Below are 20,993 nucleotides of genomic sequence, written 5' to 3'. Positions count from 1 at the left end.
AGATTGATTTTCCCAGCAGATTGCAGATGCACAGTTTAGGATCCCTCCACTCTCATCCTGCACATAGCAGTAGCAATGCCCTGCCCCCACTTCCAGTGTTCTATCCTGATCTAGCTGTTATTAGAGATTGTTTTTCCCCAATGACAGACAGCAGATTGCAGGGGAGTGAGACACCTACTGGCTGAGGCTTTAGAACTTACTTTTTCGGTGTGCTGAAGTCATTTTGGTTAAATGGAGTGATTTACAAAAAGCTTCTAGATGACATAAGTCGTGAAATAGGGGGATGCTGGATGAAGACAATACTGACCATTTATAACCAGGCTTTGATTCCTATAATGTTCTCCCTAATGCAGCTATGAAGAGCCATGCAGATTGTTAACTGTTCGGAGCTGGTCCTGAAAGGCAGCACAGTAACCATAGCCCTCCCATAGCCTAAAGTGGCCATAATGACAGCAAATAGCAGGTCTTCACTTACCTCTCACTCTGTGAAGCAAGTGGCCGCTTTCTCCATAGAATAAAGTCCTAAATAAAAGCTATGCAATCCTGTACCTATTACTAACATTGGCTTGGTAGGTCTGTAAAATGTTTTAATATCACTAATAAGGAAGACCATAGACCATCTTCTAGAAAGTTCTACTGATCAATCAAAGTCAATGGTTTCCCCAGTGCAGTGCATGATGGGGGCTGGCTGGGGGGGTTATATGTTATTTTTCACCAGTAACCTGTCCTAACAATACAACATTTCGGTGATTTCTGTAAAACCTTACACAATGTCGGGCTGTGAACCTAGCCCGGCTGATGTCTATGATTATATCCAAGATAAAGCATCACGATCATGACTGTGAATTCGCTTTCTGCTAATGACCCTGTTCACACAGGACTTATACTATGCTGTACACCAGCTGGACCAGACGGAACTATCAGTTTATGATGTGCTCTGTAATTTTTAAGGTTTTATACAGTGATCCCTCAACTTCCCATGGCCGCAGGTTACAATATTTTCAACATACAATGGTCTTTTCTGGACCATTGTAACTCGAGACCAGACTCAGCACACAATACTACAGAGAGTCGGGGTCTGCGGCCTGCGCCACTGAGCTGAAAGCCTCCCGATGAAGCTGCCGCAGAGCAGCATCACATATGGGGTCTTTTCACCCAGTTATTCCGACACTCGGAACGCCATACAGGTTGCATTGGCTGCAGGGACGTAGCTAGGATTCATGGGGCCCCATAGCAAAAAAATGTATGGGACCCCCCTCCCCTACGCTCAAAACAAAGCACTGTGCATATATATATAGGCTCAGTGATGTGGCCTGAGGCAGAATCCTGCCTACAGCTACAAAAGGCACTGGCGGAGCAGAGAGCCAATGGCTGCTTGCTCTGTCAGTCCACTGTATTTAACTATACAGGCCAATTAGGAGCCACTATGGTAAAATACATAGGTGCAGGAGTGCTGCAGTGTGTAAGTGACCCAATGTAAAAAAAAAAAAGAGTTAAAAAGGAAGACAATGAGCTCTCTGCTTCACTGCTTATGCACTGATAACCCCCGACCTCTTGCACATTTTCCTACTGGATTGCAGCAGTGGAGAACAGAGGTCAGGGGTTAATAGAGCAGTGAAGCAGAGATCTTGTCCTCTGCCTATTAACCCTTTTTTTTATGTTGCAGCAAGTAAACACTGGGTAATCTATACACTGCAGTACACAAGGGGTTAGGCAGAAGGACACTGGAGGCTCTTATCTTTCCTGTGCATGCCCGGGCCTCCCTCCTGCATGGGTCCCATAGCAGCTGCCTACCCTGCCTCTATGGTAGCTACGCCACTGATTGGTCTTATTGTAAGCTCGTAGAGGGCTATGCGTATTATGTATATATCTGCACATGTGGCCTTATTATTGGGATTCCTGGGAGGCAGGTCATCTTATTTTCTTCAGTAACAACGTTGGTTTATTATACCCGGGTGTACATGTGTTAGTTTTAAATGTTTTTAATCTGTGTATTTTTTATATCTTTGGTGTGCTCTATTTTGTGATGCTTTTCTGTCCTCTGTTTTCTGCCGAGTATAACATCAGTAACACCCTGGTTGTTATATTCAGTTGCTGATATTCGTGGTGCCCTCCCATCCTCCCGGGCTACTGAGATGAAACCAGGCGCTGTAGTAACAGCGGCCCGCCTAGCTGACACCGTCCACCCATGAGCTAAATTTTATACAAGAAAGAAGACACAGACACATTTTATACCGGTATATGAGTGTGCAGTATCTAAGCGTGTGGATGGTGCGGAGAACCGCACATAGAGTAAGAGGGGTGCGCGTGTGTGTGATAGGAGCACGCTACCCCAGTCGGACACCTTATTCTGATATAAATGTTTATGACTATTGTATGCTCCTTACTGCTAGGTCAGCATTTAACAAACTGGCAGGACGGTATGCTGTCATATATCATGTAGTATGGCTTACATACGTCTATGAGTTCAATGGACCAAACCTAGTCTACTTGGTGACTACGACTGATCCATTTCTAAACTTATTCTGTTACTTTGGGAGACTCAAAAGTACGGCCATCTGCTCAGATAAAGCCAGTCATTCTGGAGATAGACAAAATGGAGTCTCTGGACCCAGTGCGGATATGCTACAGTATACAGTTGCTTTGCTGAGGTACACCATGACCATGAGGTACACTATGACCATGATGTACACCATGACCTTGATGTACACCATGACCATAACCATGAGGTATCCCAAGACAACGAGGTACACCATGACCATGAAGTATACCATGAATAGACCATGACCATGAGGGACACCATGACCATGAAGTACACCATGACCATAAGGTAACACCAGAGAAGGGAACCTTTGGCCCTCCTGCTGTTGCAAAACTACAATTCCCATCATGCCTGGACAGCCTTTGGCTGGAGGGCCGAAGGTTCCCCATCCCTGAGGTACACCATGACAATGACCATGAGGTAAACCATGACTGTGGGGTTGCTTTTAATGTGACCATATCCCTATTACCCATAGCAGCCAATCACAGCGCTCCTTTTATTGTAAGTTTATATGTAAGCTAAGCTGTGATTGGTCGCTATGGGCAATAAAGACCACTCCTGCTATAAGACTGGCACTGTTGGTCAGGGCCGATTCTGGGGTTTCTGCCGCCCCCTCACAACCCCCCCCCCGCCGCCGTAACCGAATCACCCGCGCCTGCACCCCCCGCACCACCACCCCCCCTGGGCCGGCCCTGCAGACACTCACCTGTCCTGCAGCAGCCGTCCCGTCCCGCTTACCGCTGTCCCTCGCCGACAGTCAGCAGCTGTCATCGCCGCCAACGCTCACCGCTGTCTCCCGACCCTGCAGCCGCTCACCTGTCCTGCAGCAGCCGTCCCGTCCCACCGCCAACGCTCACCGCTGTTCCTTTCCGCGCTCCAGTGCCGTCAGTCAGCAGCTGTCATCGCCCTCCAGAGAGTCGTGAGTGCCTGGGGTCAGCGGGGGCATCGCGGCCCCCGCTGACCCTGGGCACTCACGACTCGCTGGAGGGCGATGACAGCTGCTGACTGACGGCACGGGACAGCGGTAAGCGTTGGCGGCGGGACGGGACGGCTGCGGCAGGACAGGTGAGCGGCTGCAGGGCTGCTGTCTGCCGCCCCCTGCAGGGGCGCAGAATCTGCCGCCTGAGGCGGAATACTCATTCCGCCTCATGGCAGAAACGGCCCTGCTGTTGGTGTATATAAAGCAGCAGCAATAATTCCCATACGATTGCTATACAGTAAAGCACAGATGTATAGATCTATCTACAAGGCGCCATCTTTCTATAATAATTTCATCACTGACAGGCGTTATTAACCATGAACCTGTGCGGAGCCGCAGTCCTGCGCTGCGCGGCCACTCCTTCCCGCTAGGTGGCGCTGTGAGGGAGAGAACCGCTTGGGGCGCTCGGCTGCGCTCTCGTGTCTCTATGGTAATGAGCTGTCCAGCACTTCAGCAGCGACAAGGGCTTTGCTCGAGCTGTGGAGGAGACGGATCCCGTTAGATGCTCGGTCACTTCCATAGTCTCCCGTCATCTAAGCGCGGAGCTGCAGCGGACAGCACAGCCGGTGACAGCGGGAGGCTGCAGCCCGGACACGGGATCCCGCTCTGAGGTGAGACCCGGGAATGGCCCTGACAGGACGGGAGGGAGGGAGCCGGGGTGCACGGAACGGGAGCCCGGGTGTGTGGTTACCGTGCCCGGCGGCTGCGGCTCTGACACAAAGGGCTGAGGGGGAGGAGGAGGAGGAGAAGCCATGGAGGGTGGGCAGGGGGTCGTCTCTACTACGGGCATCACCCAGCGCCCACAGCTCTCCCGTATACACACCCGTATACACACACACGCACACCCGTATATACACACACCCGTATACACCCGTACACCGGCACACACACACACACACACCCACACCCGTATACACCCGTACACCGGCACACACACCCGTATACACACACCCGCCGTCTCCTCGGTGCGGCCGCCCAGACCTTACAGATGTCCGGGCAGAGCAGATGGCGGCAGCCGGGAGGGATCACATCACATCCTAAATAATTCACTATTCTCCAGGGAGGGGAGAGGGAGGCTGCAGGGGGAGGATGGAGGAGGCTGAGGGAGGATGGAGGAGGCTGAGGGAGGCTGCAGGGGGAGGATGGAGGAGGCTGAGGGAGGCTGCAGGGGGAGGATGGAGGAGGCTGAGGGAGGATGGAGGAGGCTGAGGGAGGCTGCAGGGGGAGGATGGAGGAGGCTGAGGGAGGCTGATGGAGGAGGCTGAGGGAGGCTGCAGGGGGAGGATGGAGGGGGAGGATGGAGGAGGCTGAGGGAGGCTGCAGGGGGAGGATGGAGGAGGCTGAGGGAGGCTGATGGAGGAGGCTGAGGGAGGCTGCAGGGGGAGGATGGAGGGGGAGGATGGAGGAGGCTGAGGGAGGCTGATGGAGGAGGCTGAGGGAGGCTGCAGGGCGAGGATGGAGGAGGCTGAGGGAGGCTGATGGAGGAGGCTGCAGGGGGAGGATGGAGGGGGAGGATGGAGGAGGCTGAGGGAGGCTGATGGAGGAGGCTGAGGGAGGCTGCAGGGGGAGGATGGAGGAGGCTGAGGGAGGCTGATGGAGGAGGCTGAGGGAGGCTGCAGGGGGAGGATGGAGGAGGCTGCAGGGGGAGGATGGAGGAGGCTGAGGGAGGCTGCAGGGGGAGGATGGAGGAGGCTGAGGGAGGCTGCAGGGGGAGGATGGAGGAGGCTGAGGGAGGCTGCAGGGGGAGGATGGAGGAGGCTGCAGGGGGAGGCTGAGGGAGGTTGCAGGGGGAGGCTGAGGGAGGCTGCTGGGGGAAGATGGAGGAGGCTGCTGGGAGAGGATGGAGGAGGCTGCTGGAGAAGGCTTAGGGAAGCTGCTGAGGAGAATAAAAGAGGATAGAGGCGGCTGAGGGAGGCAGCTGGGGGAGGCTGGAGGAGGCAGGAGAAGGCTAAGGGAGGCTGGAGGAGGATGAAGGAGGCTGCAGGAAGAGGATGGAGGAGGCAGGAGAAGGCTAAGGGAGGCTGGAGGAGGCTGCAGGAGGCTGATAGAGGCTGGAGGAGTCTACGGGAGGGTGGAGGAGGCTAAGTGGGTCTGTGTGGGCAGTGGTGTGAGTAACATGGTGCCGGGAAAGTTACAACCAACTCCCAGAGACCCCAGGAGGACGGCCCCACTGTGTCCTACCGGACTATATATACTGTATACTGGTCTGAGGGGGGTGATACTGGGAACAACCAGCTGTGCCGCCCTGCTAGTACCAGAGATATGTCTGCATCACATCTATCTATCTATCTATCTCTCTATCTATGTATCTATCTATCTATCTATCATCTATCTATCTATCTATCTATCTATCTATCTATCTATCTCCTATCTATCTATCTCCTATCTATCTATCTATCTATCTATCTATCTATCTCCTATCTATCTATCTCCTATCTATCTATCTATCTATCTATCTATCTATCTCCTATCTATCTATCTATCTATCTATCTATGTATCTATCTATCTATCTATCTATCTCCTATCTATCTCCTATCTATCTCCTATCTATCTCCTATCTATTATCTATCTATGTATCTATCTCCTATCTATCTATCTATCTATCTCTCTATCTCCTATCTATCTATCTATCTATCTACTATCTATCTATCTCTCTATCTCCTATCTATCTATCTATCTATCTATCTATCTATCTCTCTATCTCCTATCTATCTATCTATCTATCTATCTATCTCTCTATCTCCTATCTATCTATCTATCTATCTATCTACTATCTATCTATCTATCTCTCTATCTCCTATCTATCTATCTATCTATCTCCTATCTATCTATCTATCTACTATCTATCTCCTATCTATCTATCTATCTCCTATCTATCTCCTATCTATCTATCTATCTATCTATCTATGTATCTATCTATCTCCTATCTCCTATCTATTATCTATCTATCTATCTATCTCCTATCTATCTATCTCCTATCTATCTATCTATCTATCTCTCTATCTCCTATCTATCTATCTATCTATCTATGTATCTATCTATCTCCTATCTCCTATCTATTATCTATCTATGTATCTATCTCCTATCTCCTATCTATTATCTATCTATGTATCTATCTCCTATCTATCTATCTATCTCCTATCTATCTATCTATCTATCTATCTATCTATCTATCTATCTATCTCCTATCTATCTCTCTATCTCCTATCTATCTATCTATCTATCTATCTATCTATCTATCTACTATCTATCTATCTATCTATCTCTCTATCTCCTATCTATCTATCTCCTATCTATCTATCTCCTATCTATCTATCTCCTATCTATCTATCTATCTATCTATCTATCTCCTATCTATCTATCTATCTATCTATCTATCTATCTCCTATCTATCTATCTATCTATCTATCTATCTATCTCCTATCTATCTATCTATCTATCTCCTATCTATCTATCTATCTATCTATCTATCTATCTATCTCCTATCTATCTATCTATCTATCTATCTATCTATCTATCTATCTATCTCCTATCTATCTATCTATCTATCTATCTATCTCTCTATCTATCTATCTATCTATCTCTCTATCTCTCTCTCTATCTATCTATCTATCTATCTCCTATCTATCTATCTCCTATCTATCTATCTATCTATCTATCTATCTATCTATCTATCTCCTATCTATCTATCTCCTATCTATCTATCTCCTATCTATCTATCTCCTATCTATCTCCCATCCATCTATCTCTCCTATCTCTCTCTATATCCAGCTCACTCATACACCTCGCTTTCCTTTTCTCATACAGATGAAGCGTTATACATGTTTAATAACCTTATAAATAATAGAGTTTGGGTTTTGTGATTTTCGGCCTCTGTGTTTGTCCTTTATATTCTTACAGATACGTTGAGCTTTGTGTTAGTGCACAATGATCGGAGATGTATCGGCAGGTTTATTTGCTTTGTAAACATTGGGGTTCAGTAGCAGGACGGAGGATGATGTCTCCAGTGACTCTCTCCTGCGTGTTACCTGGGAGTGAGCAGACAACACGAGAGTCATCTGATTTTCTTTATAAGCATCATGATATCTGGTGTAAAATAAATATATGCCCCTTGTGAGATATCAGGGTGGTCTGCAGGTCCGTATGTTATTGTGTGTCCGTATCTATAGTATCGGGGTGGTCTGCAGGTCCGTATGTTATTGTGTGTCCGTATCTATAGTATCGGGGTGGTCTGCAGGTCTGTATGTTATTGTGTGTCCGTATCTATAGTATCGGGGTGGTCTGTAGGTCTGTACATTATTGTGTGTCCGTATCTATAGTATCGGGGTGGTCTGTAGGTCTATACGTTATTGTGTGTCCGTATCTATAGTATCGGGGTGGTCTGTAGGTCTGTACATTATTGTGTGTCCGTATCTATAGTATTGGGTGGTCTGCAGGTCTGTATGTTATTGTGTGTCCGTATCTATAGTATCGGGGTGGTCTGTAGGTCTGTACATTATTGTGTGTCCGTATCTATAGTATTGGGTGGTCTGCAGGTCTGTATGTTATTGTGTGTCCGTATCTATAGTATCGGGGTGGTCTGTAGGTCTATACGTTATTGTGTGTCTGTATCTATAGTATCGGGGTGGTCTGTAGGTCTATACGTTATTGTGTGTTCGTATCTATAGTATTGGGGTGGTCTGTAAGTCCGTACGTTATTGTGTGTCCGTATCTATAGTATGGGGGATACTGACAGATTTCCATCCTTCCTAGTAAACAATCTCACCCAACCTCATGAGGAAAATTGAAACACATTTATCTTAGTGCAGAAAAACAATTGGTATTTCCAGGATCCTGGAAGTCGCGCTGTGACTGAATAATAACGAGAACGGACGGAGAACGGACTCCCAGCTATCACTTTACATCACTTATCTCTAACCTGCAATGGAAAAGAAGTTTGGGTTTAGTTGGTTACTGTGGACAACGGCCTCCATTTTTGTTATGGTTATTGGATCGCACCCTATCATATTGTCATACCAGCAGCTAGATCAGTGGAGATTTTAATCTGATATTAAAGGGAAACTCTAGCGGAGAAAAAAAATCTTTTAAATCAACTGTTGTCAGAAAGTTATACAGATTTGTAAATCTGTATAAAATCTTCCAGTACTTATTAGCTGCTGTGTGTCTTGCAGGAAGTGGTGTATTCGCTCCAGTCTGACACAGTGCTCTCTGCTGCCACCTCTGTCCATGTCAGGAACTGTCCAGAGCAGCAGCAAATCCCTATAGAAAACCTCTCCTGCTCTGGACAGAGGTTGCAGCAGAGAGTGCTGTGTCTGAATATAAATAATACACTACTTCCTGCAGGACATACAGCAGCTGATAAGTGTGGGAAGACTTGAGATTTTTAAATAAAAGTACCTTACAACTCTATATAACCTCCTGACACCAGTTGACTTGAAGGATTTGTTGCATCGTAGAACCCCTTTAAGGCATTGTATGGTGTCTGTGTACAGCCTGTATAACGTTTTATGATTCCTATTGCTGTGCAGCCGTATGTCACTGTGTGCTGCCTCCATATAGGTATTATCTGTAATGACAATTGTTGCTTTAGGTGAGTAATAACGCATTCAGTGAAACATGGTGCAGTTTATTCTCACGGAGCCTGAATGAATCTGCAAGACAACCTGACACATAGCTGTGTCCCCTACAATGAAGCAGACGCCATGTCATTATGGCCGCCTATAGGCACAGACTTCCTATGTCTATAGTGTAGAGCCTTAGTAATAATATACACCGTGATCACTTACCTACTGTACACATAGATGGTGACAGGCTGCAGATCTAGCTCCGTCCGTGTTACCAGGGGGCTGCGGCCGTAGTAGAGCTAGCCTGAAGCTTGGGACGTTGACTCTTCCTGTCTTGTCATTGTACAGTTATGTGAACTGACGGATTTGCATAATGTAATGATGGTCCGTTCCTGCTCCTAGTTAAACTTGTAAATGTCCGTTGCTGTTTTTTCTTGCCGGAGCCGGTAGACAAGGAAGACATGGCCAATTACATAAAGAGCTTATTTCCCATTCACTTGTAGGTAAGAGATGTGTGCATGCAGATGAATGGGGAACGGGACGGACTTTGTTCAGGGTTGAGTTAGCGATGACGGCGATAGGACAATGGGTTGTTAGGATTCTGGAAGAATTGTCAGAACCTATTTCTCATTTATTAAATTGATAAAATTAGACAATTGTGGGTTTACATTCCTTCATATATCTTCATATCTTCTACTACCAGCATATATAGCTTTTATATGCACTCTATGTAAGGTAACTACTTTTATACCACTGTGTGCAGCATATACACAGCCGGACCACTGCAACTCCTGGCAGGTGAGGTCAATTCCATTGAGGATCTAGTGACAGAGCGGTGGGATAAGCAGCCAGAAAGAATAAGGATCTGAATGATTACCGGATGACTGGACATTGACAAGATGCATAGGTCACAGCCGCTTCTGGAGTGTTCCCACTATGCAGTATTTAGTACCTGCCACAAGGGGGTCCTGTGTCACTGTCGTTTCATCTTTTTATTAGCAGAAATCAATAGTCCAGGCGAAGAAACTTTGTAATTGGGTTTATTAGGCAAATATGCCATTCAAAAAGACTTTACCCAGGCCCCCCCTCCCTCCTCTCTCTCATTCACTGCTAATTATCCGGAAATCTGGACTGGTTTACATCAGTCGGGCCCTGTGTAATCTTTGGACAGGGGAGAAGGGACATTAGTCGCCAGCAGAGAGCAGAGAACAAAGGATTACACAGCAGGAGTGTGAAAGCAGCTATTCAGAGGTCAGAGAGGTCAGTGCTGACCTCAGAGGAGATAGCCTGGTGATGTAGCTGTAAATTAACTCTTTGTTGTCCTGTTTTGGTTCCTCATCTCCCTCCACCCCTCCCCTCTCCATAGAAAACCATGAAGACAGGGGGGAGAGCTTCAAACTGCTTTTTTATGATAAAAATGCATTTTTCAGCTAATAAAGCCAATTACAAAGTTTCTTAAAATCGCCTGTACTATTGATTTCTGCAAAAATAAATAAATAAATAAAATAAATAAATATTTGAACAACAGGTACACTTTAAGGGCTCGTTCCCACTGAGCAAAAGCAGCTGAATTTCTGCGCTGAATCTGCGCTGAAATTTCAGCCGTTAAAATAGGTGCAGAGCTAATTTCCATTGTGTTGAATGGAAATTCTGCTCTGCAGTTCACACAGTGGAATTTCCGCACTGAACTAATCCGCTTTCTGCCAGAAGAATGAACATGTTCATTCTTCCGCTAGCGGAAGCCTATACAAATCAATGGGGCTCTGATTTTCTGTTTCAGCGCTGAATACGCGCGTATTCAGCGTGGAATGCAAGCGTAATACAAGCGGAAATTACTCGCTGAATCAGCGCGGAAATGGGGAAAAGGGGGGGGAGGAGGATTCTAGTATATGTTCTGGTATAGTCTAGTTTACTCACCAAATACTCGCTGAATTTCAGCGCTGAATGCATGCGGATTCAGCACGGATTCCTCGAGTATTCCGCGCTGAATTTGTCAAGAGCTGATTACGAGCTGAACACTTTCCTAGCAGAATACGCAGGGATTCTGCTTACATTCTGCTTATATTCTGCTCGGAATTCAGCGTCAGTTGATTTCAGGCGGAAATATTTCCTTGCGTAATCCGCTCCTTTTGCTCTGTGTGAACGTAGCCTAATGCAGGAATGTATGGGTGAGAGTGGATTAGTTTGGCCAAGGGTTTTATGCACATGGCAAAAACAATAGGGGAAAGTCTTGGTTCTCTATCAGGTTTTGGTGTAGTAGAGATGGTTACGAAGAGTTTCTGGTGGGAGTGCACCACTGCTCAAAGCTCATAGCACAACTTTAGGGATCCTGAAGAGAAACATATTTCTTATAATAAAGATTAGTAAAACCAACCAGGCCAGGAGTTTTGACTGGTTTCAAGAATAAAATAATAATTTGTTTCGATGAAGAAGGGGGGGGGAAGAGTGTCTGTTGTTTTGGGTGTGTAAGAATTGCTCTATGTCATGTTGTACTGACTGAGGAGTAAATGAGCATTTATTTTTTAAGTTTTTGTTATGTTGGCGCCTGGTCAGACCTCAGTGCGGTCCTCTGCCCATAAAGTACGGCTGACGCTGCGCTTTTGGCCATGATTCAGCATCTGAATTGTAGGTTTCCTTTCACCAGACTGAGCTCTGCCTGATTCCAGCACTTGCTGTGTGGGGATTGACAGGTTCTCCGCCACACGTGTCTGGGTTCTTTTCCTAGCCTTGTGCTGGGCTACACATGGTTTAAACCAGATAGTGATGGACATTTGCCTTTGCCACTCATCTGCCTTCCCTTTTAGTCCATGTTCTGCGTGGTCTTGATGTCAAGAGGGCTGGTCCAATCACTCCCTGTACTGGGACTCTCAGAAGAAGTCCACTTGTGCTCTTGGCCATTGCTCTTGGGGGGGGGGGGGGGGGGGGGGGGGTGTTGCCCCTGTCTTCCATTCAGGTCTCAGGCTTCCTGGTACATAGATTTGTAATATGAGTGGCCCATTTCTAGGGTCTGTGATTACTTCTATCTGGCACATAAGCTGCAAAAGAAGTATTACCGCTGAATTTGTAGCAACGTGCGGAGTGCAACCTGCAAGAAAATCAAGAGCACATCTGATACAGGTCTCCATAGAAATCACCTTTCACAAAAACTTTCACATTTCGGTCAGTTGTTGGGTATAATGGTTGAGGATCCCAGCATAGTCATATCATTATCATGTCACTGACTCCACAAAGCATAGTCCTATAACCACCATGTCACTGACTCCACAAAGCATAGTCATATTACCGTCCTGTCACTGACTCCACAAAGCATAGTCATGTCACTGACTCCACAAAGCATAGTCATATCACCGTCCTGTCACTGACTCCACAAAGCATAGTCATATCACTGTCCTGTCACTGACTCCACAAAGCATAGTCATATCACTGTCCTGTCACTGACTCCAAAAAGCATAGTCATATCATCATCATGTCACTGACTCCACAAAGCATAGTCATATCACTGTCCTGTCACTGACTCCACAAAGCATAGTCATATCACTGTCCTGTCACTGACTCCAAAAAGCATAGTCATATCACTGTCATGTGACTGACTCTACAAAGCATAGTCATATCACTGTCCTGTCACTGACTCCAAAAAGCATCGTCATATCACTGTCATGTGACTGACTCTACAAAGCATAGTCATATCATCATCATGTCACTGACTCCACAAAGCTGCTTTATACCGCGGTAGTTGGACGTTATTCGTGGTGTGTTGTTTTATACGTATAATCGTGGTCAGTGATTCCAGTTTTTTGTAACACTCTTTGCTGCCATTTCCAGGTCTGTTGCTGCTTTTATAAATCAGTATTTATTGTGCGTTTCAGTAAGAGAGTGAATAGCATTTCTGCACTGGCATCGGTCGTTGTGTCGCCGGCTGCTGTTTTCTCCACATGCAGCCCCATTCTTCTGCTTAAGTTCTTCCTGTAGAAAATCGACTGATTCCCGTCGTATGAAAAGTGCAGAACAAGAGTATTTGGGCAGAACGATTATTTCTTTATTGATGCTGAACACTGAAATATACCCAGTATTCCCTAAGTGTAAGTTATGTGAAGTATAAGTATAAGGATACATTAAGAACGGCCATCTCTGGTATTGTTGTCACAGTTAATAGCTTTTGGGTGGACTCTCCGGTAAGTAGTGTCTAATTGTACTGATTCACCTGCAGTTAGGGTCCTATTACACGGAGCGATTTTTAACGATTAACGACTAACGATAAATGATTGCAAACAAGATTATTTATCGTTAACCTGAAATCATTCACCATATTACACAGAAAGATGGTCGTTAGTTATGATCGTTACTATGATTGTTTTTCTGGGATCAGAAGGAATAAACAATGAACAATGTGCAATTACACTGAACGATTAGTGAAAAAATGCGGAACTTGAGTGAAGGAATGTGGAATTACAGCGAACGATTAACGATAATTTTAGGTTCAGATCTAAATCAACAATCAATGACATACGAACTATTTTTCAATTGTTTCCTGCAATTACACAGAACGATTATCATTTAAATTCGAATGATATACCGATTTTTCACACAATAATCGTCCCGTGTAATAGGGACCTTAGGGGGCATTCACATGTTCCATAATTACAGTCCGTGCACGGATGATGTGTTAGGGCCCTATTCCACGGGACGATTATCGTTCGCATAATCGTTAACGATAAACGATCTTAAACGACTGCTATTGCGAACGACCTGAAATCGTTCACCCATTTACATTGAACGATTATCGTTATGCATGATCGTTCTTGCGGTTGTCTTGTTGTCGCTGTTGTGGTCTTCTCTACTGCGAACGACGGAACGACATCTTATTCCATGCGAATGATTTGCGAATAAGCAATGATAAAAATAGGTCTAGGTCTTATTAAGCGATCAACGATTTCTCGTTCATTATAAATCGTTGAATGCTATTTAACCGAACGACTATCGCTTCGTTGCGAACGTTTTCACGACTGTCCGAACGATAATCGTCCCGTGGAATAGGGCCCTTACAGACCGGAATTCAAATCTCCCGACATCATCATTCATTATGACTCGAGTCCGATCCTCTGGCATTTGAATACTGGTGGCTGAAGAAGTTATATGCAGCCCTATACAGTCCTGGAAAACATAGATTTCCCTGACCTCCCAGGGCTTCCTCCAACTTCTTCAGCCACCGCTAATCAAGTGCTGGATGATCGGACGTGAGCGTGCTCCAGCTGTGCTCATCTCTACTCCCCATCTCTCCTGATCCCTCCATACACATGAATGTGCAGCTCAACTGAGACCTTATTCACACGTCACTATTTTTCATCACTATTTGCTGATCAGTAAATAATAAATCCATTGCAACCCATTAATTTCTATAGTACTATTCATACATCCTGTAAATTTCCGGCTTCCGCAATCCGCGACGCAAAACAAAAAAGAGGACAGGTTGTAATACGGTCTACAATTACCGGACGGACACTCCAATAGAAGTCTATGGGAAAGTGCAAAATATGCGGAGAGCACCTAAGCACACCACAAAAGTATCCGCAATTCTGTGACATCACCATTTAAGCTTCTTCTGGCTGGCTGGGACAACTAGTGACATCATTTTATGCCATCCCTCCCGAATCCGCAAAATATGGAACATAATTCGAACATAATTCGGATGCACTATGGAGGATATTGTGCGGATTGTGGAGAAAACAATGCCAATCATGAATTTTATGATCCAGGGTATGCTGCCCCCATGACCACTGCAGTCTTCCTAGAAGTATTGCGGCAGGCCTTTGTTATATAGCAGGTAATGGGGCATGGCTGGATTGTATTTTCTCTCTGGTTTCCTATAAATCTATGTGCACCTCTGTATACCAGGTGAGGCCCATTGAGATATAACAAGGAATGGCAGCTATGGGCACTGTTATACCAGGCTTCATAATATGGACATGTACATAGTCCATAGTCTGGTATACTTATTAAGCAGTATATAAAGCCCCCCCCCGCCGGTATAGAGAGAATAGGGTTTATGTGACTGAGCGCTGCCGCATTGTTTTCCTTTTCCGTCAGGTATAAATATAGCCAGAATTATTCCCAATTAGAATCAGACATCTCCTTCCGGCTCGCTCCTCGCAGTAAATTTCAGACGCTTATTTTCTGCCTTCTTTTCTTCTCTTATAAATAGGAGTTTATTCCTAATGACATTTAATGCGCAGATACAGCGTTGCAGTAAATCATATTGCAATTAACTTCCCAGTGTGGAACAGCTGACAGTTTAACCTTTATTTGATTTTTCATCAGTAATTTCCAGCAAGGATTACGTCTTCCTTGTTGCCTTATAGAACGTGGAGACGTAGAGCGCTCAGAGAAGACAGTCCTGGTAGCCAAGACTCTGCGGGGGAGCTGCAGAGTGCATCCATACCCTGCCTCTGCCCATACCTTGCAATGGTCATACAGGATAAAAAAAAAATGAGGCAAATAGCTGGGAGTGAGTATTCCGCTCAAACATAACTTTCGATATGTTGCTGCCCATGGTGAGACTAACAATTCCTTCCATACTTGTTATTATCTGTTTTGTCTCCTTTTCCCAGTTCTGAGCTGCTGCTCCCTGCCGAAGACACAAAGATCTGTGTGTGAGTTTTTCTCTCCCTCTCCACTTCCTCCGCCTACCTTCTGAGAGGCTAATGTAATCAAGTGCCTGTGTGGAACTCTGTAATGCTGGGAGGGTTAATCACAGTGGGGGACATTTATGAAGGCTGACAAACGCCAGCCGTATCTCCTGTGCGCTTGATGGGTGGGTGGAGGTTTTAAGGCAGATTTACCATGATTTATGCCTGTTCGCATGCATAAATAATGGCAGAAATCTACACCTACTCCGGAGCTGTGCTCGCCGTATGGCAGGCGCAGGTCAGGCCGGTTTCACTAAGAGGCGTGCACCTCTTAGTGAATCCAGTGGGGCAATTGGGGGCGGGGCCTAATATAAGTTCGGCCAACAAGTATGCCAATCTTCATAAATTTCCCTCTATGAGTTCATCAGTGACTTAACCTCAGTTTAACCCTCCCAGCATTACAAAGAAACTACAGTGTTGCAGATAAAGCATGCCAGGGACTTGTTTACATCAGCCATCTCAGAAAGGAGGGGGAAGGTGGGGGAGACAGAGAGAGAGGCTCACAAACAGATTTTTGTGTCTTCAGCAGAAAGCAGATGCTGAGAACTGGGGGAAGGAGACTGAAAAGATAATAACAAGTATGGAAGGAACTGTTAGTCTGACCCTGGGCAGCAACATATCAAAAGTTCTGTTTTAGTGGAATACCCCTTTAATGATACGGAGTTATCATTCTCAGGCTGTATAACGTATCTGTGAAATTGCATTTTTGATGCGGAGCAGATATTTGCTTCCCTTTGTTTCCGAGCAGTCCCGTCACTCTCCCCTGTCCGTTGCTTCTGCACGTCTCCGATGCGAGTTGCTTCTGCAGCAGTAATTGGTGGAAGAACAGATGGCGAATGCTAAGCCTCTGACAAGGTTTCTATTAAAGAAGCAGAGCAGAATTTTTAAGGAGGCTACAAGACATAATAGTATAGCGAGCTCTGAGAAGTAATCTACTGCCAGCCAAAGCCACTGCCGTATTATACACTTTTTATTGTCAAAGTAATTAAATGACGGTACTATGAATTACCTGCAGCACCTATGGGGTCTATTATTTATACAATGAGGTATATACCATCCCAGTGGCGGCAGCAGCTGGTGCCGGGGCTCCAATAGTGAAGGGACACAGTTTTCTGTTTGCTGCAGTATCGAGTTTCACGTGTACAGTGGTACCTTGGTTTAAGAGTAACTTGGATTAAGAGCGTTTTGGTTTAAGAGCTCACAGTTTTTCAAAATTTTACTTGTCGTAAGAGCATTGCTTTGGTGTAAGAGCTCCCTGTACTGGGTGGGAGGGGGAGTGGGGGAGGGGCATGGTCTGCATAGCGAGGTCTACAACCCTGTACTCTGACCCAGGAAGTCTCCCTCACCTTCCAAATCATAGCAGATCCACTTCAGGCTGGGGCTTGCATCAGGGGACAGGACTGTGGAGCTGTAACCCCTCTCTTCCCGGACAGAGAGTGCTGCATGTATGTGCCCACATCTGCCCTGCTCATTCCTTCATTGCTTTTACGGACCTTCCTCTTCCACTCTAGTTCTGGTTACAGTTTCTAAACTCTATAAAAACACGTTTAACGTCTTTTTCCATGCTTGATGATTTCCCTTACTAGAGGGTCCCTAAGCTCCAGCAGCGGCGGCATGGTAATGCTTGACTTGGCAGCACCGAGCATAGCTTACAGACAAGACCATTGGAGAGCAGAATGAAAGCATCATTTGGTTTGCTGGACGGAGCTGATTGGCACAGTCCCTGGTATAGTCTCTAGGTACGGCCACATTGAGGCTAGGCTTACAGACAGTAACATAAAAAAGACAAAAACATGATGATACAATGTGTGCACGAATAGCAGCTAAACTTTTATGTAGCAGATTAATATATTTAACTCACAAACAGTAAAAAAAAAAGCAAAATGCAGCCAAAGGCAATGTTCCCATATACCATATTGGTCAGGATTTTTAGCCAAAGCCAAGAATGGTGTCCCAGCAGAGAATAATTATAATGGAAAGATACACACTGGCTACAGTATCTTTACATGTCGGTAAAATGATGGCCGTATTTACCATTTATCGACAAATAACAGCCGTCATTTTGGTGGTGTGTGGATATAACCTTTATATGCTTTGGATCCATAACTGGTTTTTATTTGCAAAAATACTGACTAAAATGTGTGACAATATATATAAATATATATATATATATATATATATATATATATATAATAAGGGAAAATAAGTCAATTTTTTTTTAATCTAAAAATGTGCTGCATTAAAGTCTATAGAAAATGTCCATGTGCACACATTGTAGAAACTAACATTTTTTTCGATATCATACAGATGGCTGTACACTATATTCACTATTTTATGACTACAATCGCACAACGTTTTTTTGGGGCATTTGACGGCCATTAATTTGGACCCTCGTTATTTTGTAGCCAAGTATCAGCTGTTATTGCAAAACAATGGCCGTTATTTGTGGAATATTTGGCTGTAAAATGGTCATTTGGCCGTGAAATGATGGCCAACCAAAAGAAGGTGTTGTGTGGTCACATCCTTCAGCTATGTTCACACACAGTATTTTGCTCAGTATTATTTTTAACCTAAACCAGGAGTGGGTTGAAAACACAGAAAGGCCACGACCACACAACATCTTTTTTTGGCCGTTTGATGGACTTTCTTTTAGGATGGCCATCATTTTGCAGCCAAATAACATCCGTTATTTCCCCCCCCAAAAATAGGTTGTGTGGTTGTGGCCTATATATGTATTTTACTGTGTGTGAACTGTAAGGCCTTATACACACGTTCTGTGGAAGCCCTGGACGAAGCCCCCCCCCCACACACATACGGCACAGGACGTGTGTATAAGGCGTGGGCATGTATATAATGTGTTTGTATATCTATGTTCCCACTACAGAATTTTAGCTATTGATGTTGACGGCCGCAAATAACGTTCATGATCTTAATAATAATAATAATAATAATAATTCGCCTTTAAATGAGGGCCCATTCCCAGACTAGGAACATAGCCTATAAATAAATCAAACAAGTATATTAGAATAATTTGAATACTAAGGGGGAGATTTATCAAAAGGTGTAAAATATACACAGGTGTAAACTGCCCACAGTGACCAATTACAGCTCAGCTCTCACAGCGACCAATCACAGCTCAGCTCTCACAGCAACCAATCACAGCTCAGCTCTCACAGCAACCAATCACAGCTCAGCTCTCACAGCAACCAAACAGAGCTCAGCTCTCACAGCAACCAATCACAGCTCAGCTCTCAACCTACTGGCTCATCCACTCTGCTTTACAAGGCTATTGTTCCCACTTCGGGAGCATAGCGGGCAAATGTCTTGTAGTACTGACGGCCCTTAATAATGACCTTTGGTGGCCGTCATTTTTTGTGGCTGTAACTCTTCCTTAGGATTCTTACTCAGCACTTACAGCCATGCAAACAATGTAAGACCACATGACATCTTTTTTTTGGACCGACGTCATATAATGGCGAATAATGGGCATCAAAAGGAGACAGTGAGAGGTTACTGGGGGAAAGATCAGAAGCAACGTGAGAAAATATTACTTTACTGAAAGAGTAGTAGATGCTTAGACCAAACTTCCAGCAGATGTGGTAGGTAAATCTACAATAACAGAATGTAACAATAACAATTCATGTATCTATCCTAAGATAATAAGAAGGGAAATACTAAAGGGGGCATCTTATTGGCAGTTCCTTAAACTCTATTCTCCAAACATGCGGGCCCTGTCACATTACTGCGGCTCCCCCCCTCCCCCCCCCCTCGGCTGCCAACTAAATACTCTCCCAATTCCCAAGGCCAGACTAAATGTATTTTTTTTTTTTTAAAGCCAATAAAATTAAAAATGCCAGATTTGGTGCATCTTTTTTCTTGGATCAAAAACCGTGCAGCTGCATGCTAGCTGAGAGTTAGTGGAGAAATATGAAACACAATACCCACTTGACTGGTTTTGCAGTGAGTCTGCATTTACTGTTTATAGACCAGACCTTTTTAAAGGGGCATTTCACTTAAATTTCATATGTTGCTGGCCATGGTGAGACTAACAATCCCTTCCATACTTGTTATTTACTATTTAGTCTCCTCCCATTTCTCAGCTGCTGCTTTCTGCTGAAGACACAAAAATCTGTGTGTGAGCTTTTCTCTTCGTCTCCCCCTCCTCCCCCCTCCCTTTTGAGACAGCCGATGTTAAGAAGTCCCTGGCAGGCTGTATCTGCAACATAGTAGCTTCTTTGCTGGAGGATTAATCACAGTAAGTCCATTTGCAACTTGACCTCCGAATAACCCTCCCAGCATTAAAAAGAAGATACAAAGTTGCAGATACAGCCAGTCAGGGACTGTTTACATCAGCCGTCTCAGAAAGAGGGGGGGGGAGGGGAGAAAAAGCTCTTCAGCAGAAAGCTGCAGCTGAGAACTGGGGGAAGGAGACTGAATAGATAAGTATGGAAGGAATTGTTAGTCTCATCATGGACAGCAACATGTGAATGTTTAATCGGAATACCCCTTTAAGCCCAAAACCCACTGCGCATTAGTTGTGTCTGAGGGAAGCCTAAGCTACATCTTGAGTGTAACAACACTCCTTCGTGCGGTTGTCAGGAGACATTGTAAGATTTCACAGTAATGAAAAGCACAAGAAATAAACATGGCTGTTACAATAGGAAAAGCTAAAAAAAAAACCCTGTAATTCTGAATACCTGAAATGCATGTTGGTGTATTGACAGGAATCAATAGGTTGAATTGTTGAGATAAATGTTAGGTCAGAGGTCAAATAAAGAAATAGTATACTGAATTTCCTTTACCAGACGTGTAGAAAAGCTTTTGTCACTCATCAGAGTGTAAATAATGTGACCTGGGAGAAGAGAAGACGGGGGGCTTCTCCAGTATATACACTACAGTGCAAACCTATAGTACATCTACTGACAGGATATAGGGATCCCACCTTCAAAATATCACTTCCTTAGGACATAGACTGAACTTTTATCATGACCAATATATCAGTAATTTTTCGGCGAACAGTATCAAAATTGAGAACCTTAAAGGGGTATTCCGTTTAGGTAAAATACATGTTGAATCATCCCTCCTCCTGGAGGCTAACAATTTGTTCCATACTTATCACGCTTTCAGTCTTCTTCCCCAAGTTCTGAGCTGCTACTTTGTGCTGAAGACACAGAAAACTGTGTGTGAGCTTTTCCCTCCATCTCCGCTCTGATCTCCCTGCCCC

At 44.9% G+C, this 20,993-nt stretch overlaps 1 protein-coding gene across 12 annotated transcripts in view; it reads left to right on the top strand.

Moving 5' to 3' along the window:
• The first annotated feature begins 3,958 nt into the window (after positions 1 to 3,958).
• Positions 3,959 to 20,993, top strand: part of SRRM3 (serine/arginine repetitive matrix 3) — a 249,766-nt gene continuing 232,731 nt past the window's right edge. For 9 of the 12 annotated variants that reach the window (XR_011363240.1, XM_069971747.1, XM_069971753.1 and 6 more), the window contains exons 1-2: positions 3,959 to 4,132; positions 17,356 to 17,508. The gene's annotated coding sequence lies outside the window, so the exon portion shown is untranslated. The remainder of the gene's footprint in view (positions 4,133 to 17,355; positions 17,509 to 20,993) is intronic. The other 3 variants (XM_069971748.1, XM_069971751.1, XM_069971749.1) reach the window with 1 other exon arrangement.

Source organism: Dendropsophus ebraccatus, chromosome 5 (assembly GCF_027789765.1).
Source record: "Dendropsophus ebraccatus isolate aDenEbr1 chromosome 5, aDenEbr1.pat, whole genome shotgun sequence".
Lineage (NCBI taxonomy): Eukaryota > Metazoa > Chordata > Amphibia > Anura > Hylidae > Dendropsophus > Dendropsophus ebraccatus.
This window is presented reverse-complemented; position numbering and strand designations above follow the sequence as displayed.